Raw genomic sequence first — 9,009 nt, forward strand, 5'->3', positions numbered from 1 at the left:
GGACCCGCTCCCCCCTCACCGTACCCATGAGGAGCCCCATGCGGGGACCCGGGCACCGCTCATTGTCCCCATTAGTCAACTGAGGGGACACGGTTCTGCTTCACTTTCCCCAGGAATCGACTGAGGGGACGCGGTTCCCCCTCATTGTCCCCTTAAGGCGAGTGAGGGGACCCGCTCCCCCCTCACCGTCCCCATGAGGGGCCGCCTGAGGGGACACGGGCACCGCCCACTGTCCCCATGAGCTGAGTGAGGGGACACGGCTCCCCTTCACTGTCCCCAGAAGTCGACTGAAGGGACACAGTTCCCCCTCATCGTCCCCATGAACGGCCTGAGGGGATCTGGGTCCCCCCTTCCCGCCATAGCTCCTGTGAGGAGCCACCTGAGGGGATGCAGTTCCCCTCACCATCCCCATATGGAGCCACCCAAGGGGATTCACCTGCCTTGGCCAGTCCCTGTGAGGAGCTGCCTGAGGGCATCCGGTGTCCTCCTTAGTGTCCCCATGTGGTGACTGAGGGGACCCAGTGTCCCCCTCCCTGCACTGAGGGAACCTGCTTCTCCCTCACCATCCCCATGAGGAGCCACCCAAGGGGATCTGGTCCTCCCCACCATGGTCCATGAGGAGCTGCCTGAGGGGATCTGGTCCCCCTCACCATCCCCATGAACCACCTGAGGGGATCCAGTTCCCCTCACCATCCCCATGAGGAGCCACCCAATGGGATCTGGTCCTCCCCACCATGGTCCATGAGGAGCTGCCTGAGGGGATCTGGTCCCCCTCACCATCCCCATGAACCACCTGAGGGGATCCAGTTCCCGCCCCCATAGTAAGGAGGTGCTAAAGGGAGATCCCACCTGCCCCCCCAAACACCACAGGGTGCTGGTGGGGCTGTGAACCCCCTAAATTGAAACACTCACATTGAAAACCCTGAGTGGGCTTTTTGTCCTTCGCCGATGAAACGTGTCACGGAATTCGGGTAGAGCCCCCAGGGCTGTTACAGCTGAAGTAGCCGAGGTCTTTCCACCCCCGGGTGGCACAACCCGCTGAGCAGCTTCAATGGAAAATATTTCACCATACGCTGTATTTACAGTGTGAAAGAACAATTAAAGGAACCTGCTTCAACAGCTTTAAGTGGAGGAAGCACAATAGTTCGATAGTTATTGATCTCCTCCAGACAAGCGTGCTGCTTTGTTAGAGCTGGAAGAACAGAGCCTCCCTCGCCTTCTGCAGAGAAAACCGAGGAAAAATAGAAAATGCTCCAATAAATTCAACTCTGCCCACTCTGCTCAGCTCAAGTGCCACACAGGACTGGAAAATAAATGACTGTGGGGTGAGGCTGAAGCTCATGAAATGTGGGAGCGCGTTCTGCGTCCGCGCCGGCTGGGAGCGACGTGGGGCTTTGAGGACTTGCCTTGAATCCTTCACTTCGTGGTGCTGCTGTACGTGGAGCCATTTTAACAAGCAAATGTTATTCTGTCTTCAGTTACAGGACTTGCCTGATGTACTTAGGAAGTTAAATCACTCGCTGTCGAAATAAACGGGGACCTGAGTGTCAGCACGACTTGAGTTGCAGAAATCCCCTGTCACATCTGAACTCGGTGACATGATACGAGTCAGCCCGGCGCTGTCGTTTCCCGCTGGATGCGCTACGTTCGGCACATCATTTTGACACACAGAATGTGGCCTTTTCCAGACTCATCCCCGATGTTTTATCAGCCCAAAGAAGATGCAAAACGTCGGTACTTGCCCTGTTGGTAAAATGAAGCATCGGGGTAAAAGCAGCCGCATTTCCAGAGGTGTTAATCCTGGCTGCAGGGCTTTGGAAGCATCTCAGGAGCTGTGAAAAATCAAATATAATCATGTAGAGTCTTGAATCTGGGCAGAACAACCCCAGGTTCCAGTATAAGTTGGGGAATGAGCTATTAGAGAGCAGCGTAGGGGAAAGGGACCTGGGGGTGCTGGGGACAGCAGGGTGACCATGAGCCAGCACTGGGCCCTTGTGGCCAGGAAGCCAATGGTACCTGGGGTGGGTTAGAAGGGGGTGGTCAGTAGGTCCGAGAGGTTCTCCTGCCCCTCTGCTCTGCCCTGGGGAGACCACATCTGGAATATTGTGTCCAGTTGTGGCCCCTCAGTTCCAGCAGGACAGGGAACTGCTGGAGAGAGTCCAGCGCAACCACCAAGATGCTGAAGGGAGTGGAGCATCTCCCGTGTGAGGAAAGGCTGAGGGAGCTGGGGCTCTGGAGCTGGACAAGAGGACACTGAGCGGGGACTCATTCCTGGGGATCAATATGGAAAGGGGCAGTGTCAGGAGGATGGAGCCAGGCTCTTCTCAGTGACAACCAGTGATAGGACAAGGGGTAATGGGTTCAAACTGGAACACAGGAGGTTCCACTTAAATTTGAGAAGCAACTTGTTCCTGGTGAGGGTGGCAGAGCCTGGCCCAGGCTGCCCAGGGGGTTGTGGAGTCTCCTTCTGTGCAGACATTCCAACCCGCCTGGACACCTTCCTGTGTAACCTCATCTGGGTGTTCCTGCTCCATGGGGGGATTGCACTGGATGAGCTTTCCAGGTCCCTCCAACCCCTCACATTCTGGGATTCTGTGATGCTTTTCTTCATCAACACATTGTAGGTTCCCTTCTCACTCCATATATGGGGAACACTTTTAGGAATTGCTCTGGTTTGTGAGGCAGGAAAAGAATTAAAAGATCATTTCTTGCCTCAGCAACCTCCTCTTCTCTCCAGGCTGCCTACCCCACACGTACCAAATTTTAGCTTTTCTCAGCAGTTTAAGCTCGCAGCCCAATTTCCTTCCATCAGCTGTATCATTAAGCAGCAGGCTGCAAATTACGTTGCTATAAGCCACGTGCTTTTTGTATTTGAAAGCGAAAATCAAATAATTGGCTGCGTAGTAAACAAATCGCAGCTTTCTGGGAGGACATAGAAAAATAGCAAATAAGAGAAGCTGATAAATGGCTGATAAATCCCATGTTCATGTTTCCTACTCAAAGTTTGCCTTTGTATTATAATTCTTGATTCAGTGCTGCTGATACTGGTTGGACTTGGGAAAAGAAGAGCCATTTAATAATGTATATATTTCTTTAATTCCCCAGGGGAGGGTGTGATAGTAACGTGGGATCAGTTGCCCTGGAATAGTGTTAATATACAGAAATCAAGTGGGAATTAAAAGCTTTGGGCACAATCCATTGCTGGACTTGACCGGCCAAGAGGGATCCCAGCCCGTTCCTTCCGTCTCACCAGCAACAAAAAGACTCAAGAGCAAAGCTTTTCATTACCCAAACTGTCACCAATTCGGCATCACCCTGGTTTTATTCCGTCTTATTAAACCAACCTAGAACTGCCAAAGCAAAGCAATCAACCACCTTTGTAAATCTTTGGGAATGAGCTTATCACATCTCCCTGGTACAGGGTGATTCCGTTCTCTGCACGCCCACATTTTCCACCTCCTCTTAATTTCATGGACGCTATAATCACACTTGCCGGAGCGAGGGGAAAAGGAGATTCCCGAGGAGAACGACACCATCCCCAAATTTTGCCACAGCGCTTGGCTGTTTCTCGTCACTGGTTTAGCTGGGGCTACAGCGGGAATGGACCGCGCGGGGTCTACGGCGCTTCGAGGCAATTTTGGGAAGCGGTAGCTCAGCCGCGTTCCCGATTGCTCAGAGCGTTTTGAAGCCATAGCACAAATCCAGCCACAAGAAAGAAAAGCAACAGAATACATTGAAAATTTGTGGTTTGCTTCTTTTGCCGCAGCTGGCCAGACAAGGCCCAGATTAACCAGCGTCATTTCCAAATCGACGTCTCCCCACCCGTCAGGGCAAATCCCTCGCAGCACTTAGGCTCGGTTTTAAGCAAAGGAGCTACTGTAGGAACAACTTACCTGCTGACGTGAGTATTTAAGTGTTTTACCAGCTCCCAGCATTTGTAGAACTGACCCTGCAGAAAACAAGCAGCCAGATGATTCTTTTTTACAGGGACCTTCACAAAGCGTCGCTCCAAATTACCTGGGGGAGCAGAAAGGAAATAAAACCGGGAGTTAGTCAAGGTCTTCCTATTCATAAATTGTTTGATTCATTAATTAAAGCTGGCTGAAGAATGGGAACAGCTTCCCCGAGGTCCCAATTAAACAGGACAGCTTTGCACCGGCCACAGTGGGTATCCAAGGGACGGGGTGAGGACGGAAGGATTGACGGATGATAATGAAGGAGCTGTTGGAACATGTGCAAACGAAGTTCTTAAATGACCTTCCGCAGCGTGGTTTGGGAAAGCTGCGCTGTCTGTGCCGGGAGATGTTATCTCCTCTGAGAACAACCCGGCTGAGGCACCGTCCAGCCCTTTGTCTTTTAGATGCAGCGTCTGGGGGATATTTCAACATGAGAAATAACCGATGCCAAGCGCACAGCAAGTTTTCCCCTCCCTGCCACAACTGGCCATTTCCCCACAGTGCTGTTCTACTTGTAAATAGTGGGTTTTAAGCTTAAAAAGGTGCGCAAACTGTCCAAATTAGTCTTGTAATAGGCGATCAATTTGAATTTATAACAACGCCAAACCGTCCAAATGTGGGAAAATGAAGGAATCAAGGAGCAGACGCTGACAACCTCCCTACAGAAAAGTCTTCTGGTCCGACGCGTGGTCGGGAGCAACATCTGGATGTCGCACGGGGAGGATATTTGAGATAATGCCCAAGGTAGCTTGGAAAAACGAGCTTTTAATTAATACTACTGCGCCTTTTCTAGAGGCAGCGATGCTGAGCTGCTCTCTGCCATCCCAAGCTGCGAAGATGCGTGTTTGTGTGGTTCATCACCACGGAAGGGTCTGGATCAGCCACGGTTGCTTTTTTGCGAGTCGAAAGATACTCACGCGGCCTTGCAGAGCCCTGAAGGCTTTTCCAGCGCTGGTTTGACCCCCCTGGTCCTCCCAGGCTTGCAAGGTGAGGAAGACGTTTCCAGCCCATGAACAAAACCAGAATAACCAGCTGGGCCGCTGGTGCAAAATGTTTTTGGACTGGAGAAGACTCCAGTTGCCAGACGGTTTCTACGCAAGCGAGTCCTTTGATGGCAAGGGCAGCGGCGGATGATGAGAAGAAGGCACCGCAGGACTTCAGAGGAGACCTCAAAGATTAATCTGTAATCTGATGTTTTCAACCAGGGGAATTTTCTCTCATCAGCTGACGAACTCCGTGATCTCTTTGTATCTTGTCTATGGATTCGTGGGTTGTGTGTTCCCACCTTGTAGCTGAGACAAAATGACTTGAACAGGCTGGGGAGCTTTGTTGACTGGGCTCTGTCATTAACCAAGCTAATTCAGATAAGCGAGTTGTTCAAGCCATATTAGGCTCAGCAAGAACAGCCAGAGCAAAACAATCAAGGCTTTAGAAGAATTAAGAATTCTCTGGAAAATTCAGAGCAGATTTCTGTGGACAACCACAAAACCAGAGCGGTCGATGGTGGGGAAGCCCAGGACGTGTTTTGGAGTCAGAACAGAGCAAGGAGATGCTGGGATGGGGAAGCACAGGACCAGCTTAAAGAGGGCACCAAGAAACCCTCAAGGCCAAGGACAAGAGGTTTTTCTCAGCCATGATTTAAGCTGGATATCGGGAGAGAAACAGAAAGATCCGGACTCCCCAAGTGGGTTTAACGTGGAGCTTAGCAAGTCAACCAGCCCAAAGCCAAAAGGATTTCCAAGGTGAGAGCATAGGGAAGTGGTGGCCAGGGACAAAACCAAGTGCTCAGCGCCACCATCTCCACCTCCAGCCCTGGGAAGTATTTTAACACCTTGTTGATTTGTTTTCCATATGTACAACACCATTCCATGCTTAGGAATCACTCCAATCATTAACACTACAGCAAAATCATGAGAGATCTGTATATATCTCCTGGTTTGCATATTAATAACTTCAAGTCGCTTGTGACAATTTGGGGATGGGAAAACGCTGAGGAGCTCGTGCGTGCTGAGCCCATCCCAAAGCAGAAAGAACCCCCATGAGCACGTCGCTGCGGCCGAAGTATCTGAAACCCTCTAAATCCCACCAGCGCACAGACGGCCCTTCAGTGCTCTCATGCTTTATTAATAAACCACGGGTCTTGCCACGTGGGCTCGGCTCACTCGTTGCATCAGAGGCTGTTTAAATTTTAATTGGCGCGTTGCATATACATTCTTACCCAAATGGAAGGAGCTGAGGTGTTGCCATGGCATCTCCCATCCCCAAAGCGGCGGCGGATTATTTACAAGTGAGGGATTCATAGCTGGGATGCGGCAGCGTGGGGAAAAAGAGGCTGTTTTAACATTCGCGGGGTTTTAAAGAATGGGTAAAACTGCTGCTGTTCTGCTTAATTACCCACTTAATTAGCAACCAGGGAAAGAAACGCTGAAACTTGCAGCGATTTCCAAATATCCCAGTTGCTTGGGGGGGGAAAGGGAAGAGCGCGATGGGGGCTGGTTTGCCAGGTTTGGGATGGACGCTGCGCTAAGACCCCGTAACAACTTATCTGCATATACTTATATATATAGATAAATTCCCATATGTCGCATCCTACTGGGTGCAGCCCACATGCAGAGTCCCAGCCCCTTTCTCAGCGGGGAGCAATCCTGAGCCTCTCTCTCCTTAAATAACTGAGCAAAAACCAGAAGAAAACGCTGCCGCAAAGAATAAACACCAAAAATCAACCTATTTCCAGCTTGGAAGAGTCAGCAGATTATTTCATTTCAAAATCTTATTAAGATCAGGGTGATTTCCCAGAGGGAAAAACACGTTTAAACGACTCGGGCTCGCTGTGGTTATTATAAGGCAGGGAGGCGGCTCTGCCCCGGACACCCACCCCACCCAATGAGAAGAGGAATATTTGGGGCAAATTATCAAAAGCTCACACGGCAACAGCAGAGAACGAAGGGTTCCAATTAGTATTTTAATTTATTTGCTTCGTTTTTTTGGCCAGGACGCAGAATCGGGTCGTCAGACCTTCAATCCAAGCTGCCAAAACGACCGACGCAACCACGCTCTTGCCAGATGGAAGCAGCCAAAAGACTAGCACTAAACTGCTCTTCATTAAACATTTGTCTTGCAATTACATACTTCTGAGTAATTATCGCAAGACAAACAGCAACTGGATTACACAGGGAAGAGACAGCCGGTAAAAGGTTAACGGGTCTTTTTCCTCCCTTTGAGGTTATTCCTGAGATATTGCAGAGAGACGGGCAGAGCCGGAGCCGCTGCAAGGGAGGAACGAGCCCATTATTGATGGAAAACGCACCCTGAATGAGCAGATTTAGAAATGACAGGATTAAGAGGATGGATGATGATTTCTTCGAGGTCTTGGCGTGACCCAGACCACAGCCAAAAGCTTCTTCCCACATTAAGCAACCCAAATTCTTCCCTTTTTCCTTTGCATCAAACCTTTTAAGCCCTTCTCACATCCCTCTTGTGCCTTCTCTTTAATCTGGCCTAAAACGCAACCAGAGAAAGCGGCCAAGCCGAGTCCTCACCTGCAATTGGTCCAAATGGAAAGCAGTCAGTCAACCTAACATGTTCCCACTCGATAAACCTAACTATATACATTTTGTTTTATTATTTATCTGATTTTGTTGAGCCACAGCTGAATTATTAACGATTAGCGCCGCTCTTTCTATTAAGGAACGAGCGGACAGGTGAGCAACAATGACGCCAGTGAATCTTTTAAGCCGTGTCTATAAAGAAGTTCGTCTGACTCCAGGCCTGCTCAGGCCATGGGGAAATTTAATTATTTAGGCTTCTCAGCTGCTGCATAAAGAGCAAAGAGAAAATATGAGTTCATAATTGAAACGCTGAGTCAGCAGGGATGGGCAAGATGAGGCTGGTCACAGAATCACAGAATGGACTGGGTTGGAAAAGACCTCAGAGATCATCGAGTCCAACCCTTGGTCCAACTCTAGTCCGTTTACTAGATCATGGCACTAAGTGCCAAGGCCAATCTCAGTTTAAAAACCTCCAGGGTCGGTGAGTCCAGCACCTCCCTGGGCAGCCATTCCAATGCCTGACCACTCTCTCTGCAGAGAATTGCTGTCTAATCTCCAGCCTAAATTTAAGTTTAAGCCCCATTGTCCTATTGTGAACTGCCTAGGAGAAGAGACCAAGCCCCACCTGGCTAGAACTGCCCTTCAGGTAGTTCTAGAGAGTGCTGAGCTCAGCTCTAAGCCTCCTCTTCTCCAGACTAAACAAGCCCAGCTCCCTCAGCCTCTCCCCATAGGGCTTGTGTTCCAGTCCCTTCCCCAGTCTTGTTGCTCTTCTCTGCACCCGCTCCAGCACTTCAATCTCTTTCCTGAGCTGAGGGGCCCAGAACTGAACACAACACTCCAGGTGTGGCCTCCCCAATGCAGAGCACAGGGGAAGGATCACTGCCCTTGTCCTGCTGACCACGCTGGTTTGGATCCAGGACAGGATCCCGTTGGCCTTCTTGGCCACCTGGGCACACTGGTGGCTCCTGTTGAGCTTCCTGTCCATGAGTCCCCCCAGGTCCCTTTCTGCCTGACTGCTCTCCAGCCACTCTGTGCCCAGCCTGGAGCGCTGCAGGGGTTGTTGTGGCCAAAGGGCAGCACCCGCCACTTGGCCTTGTTGAACTTCATCCCATTGGAATGGGCCCATTTTTCCAGTCTCTCCAGACCCCTCTGCAGAGCCCTCCTGCCTTCCAGCAGCTCCACACTCCCTCCCAACTTGGTGTCAAATTTGCTGATGATGGTCTCAATCCCCTCATCTAAATCATCAATGAAGATGTTGAACAGGACCGGACCCAGCCCTGACCCCTGGGGACACCACTAGTGCCTGGCCGCCAGCTGGATGCAGCCCCATTCACCAGCACTCTCTGGGCCCGGCCCTCCAGCCAGTTCTTAACCCAGCAGAGAGTGCGCTTGCCCAAGCCATGGGCTCCCAGCTTTTGCAGGAGTATATGATGGGAGACAGTGGCAAAGGCTTTGCTGAAGTCCAGATAGACCACGTCCACGGCTTTCCCCTCATCCACCAGCTG

The sequence above is a fragment of the Columba livia genome, chromosome Z (assembly GCF_036013475.1).
Source record: "Columba livia isolate bColLiv1 breed racing homer chromosome Z, bColLiv1.pat.W.v2, whole genome shotgun sequence".
Classification (NCBI taxonomy): domain Eukaryota; kingdom Metazoa; phylum Chordata; class Aves; order Columbiformes; family Columbidae; genus Columba; species Columba livia.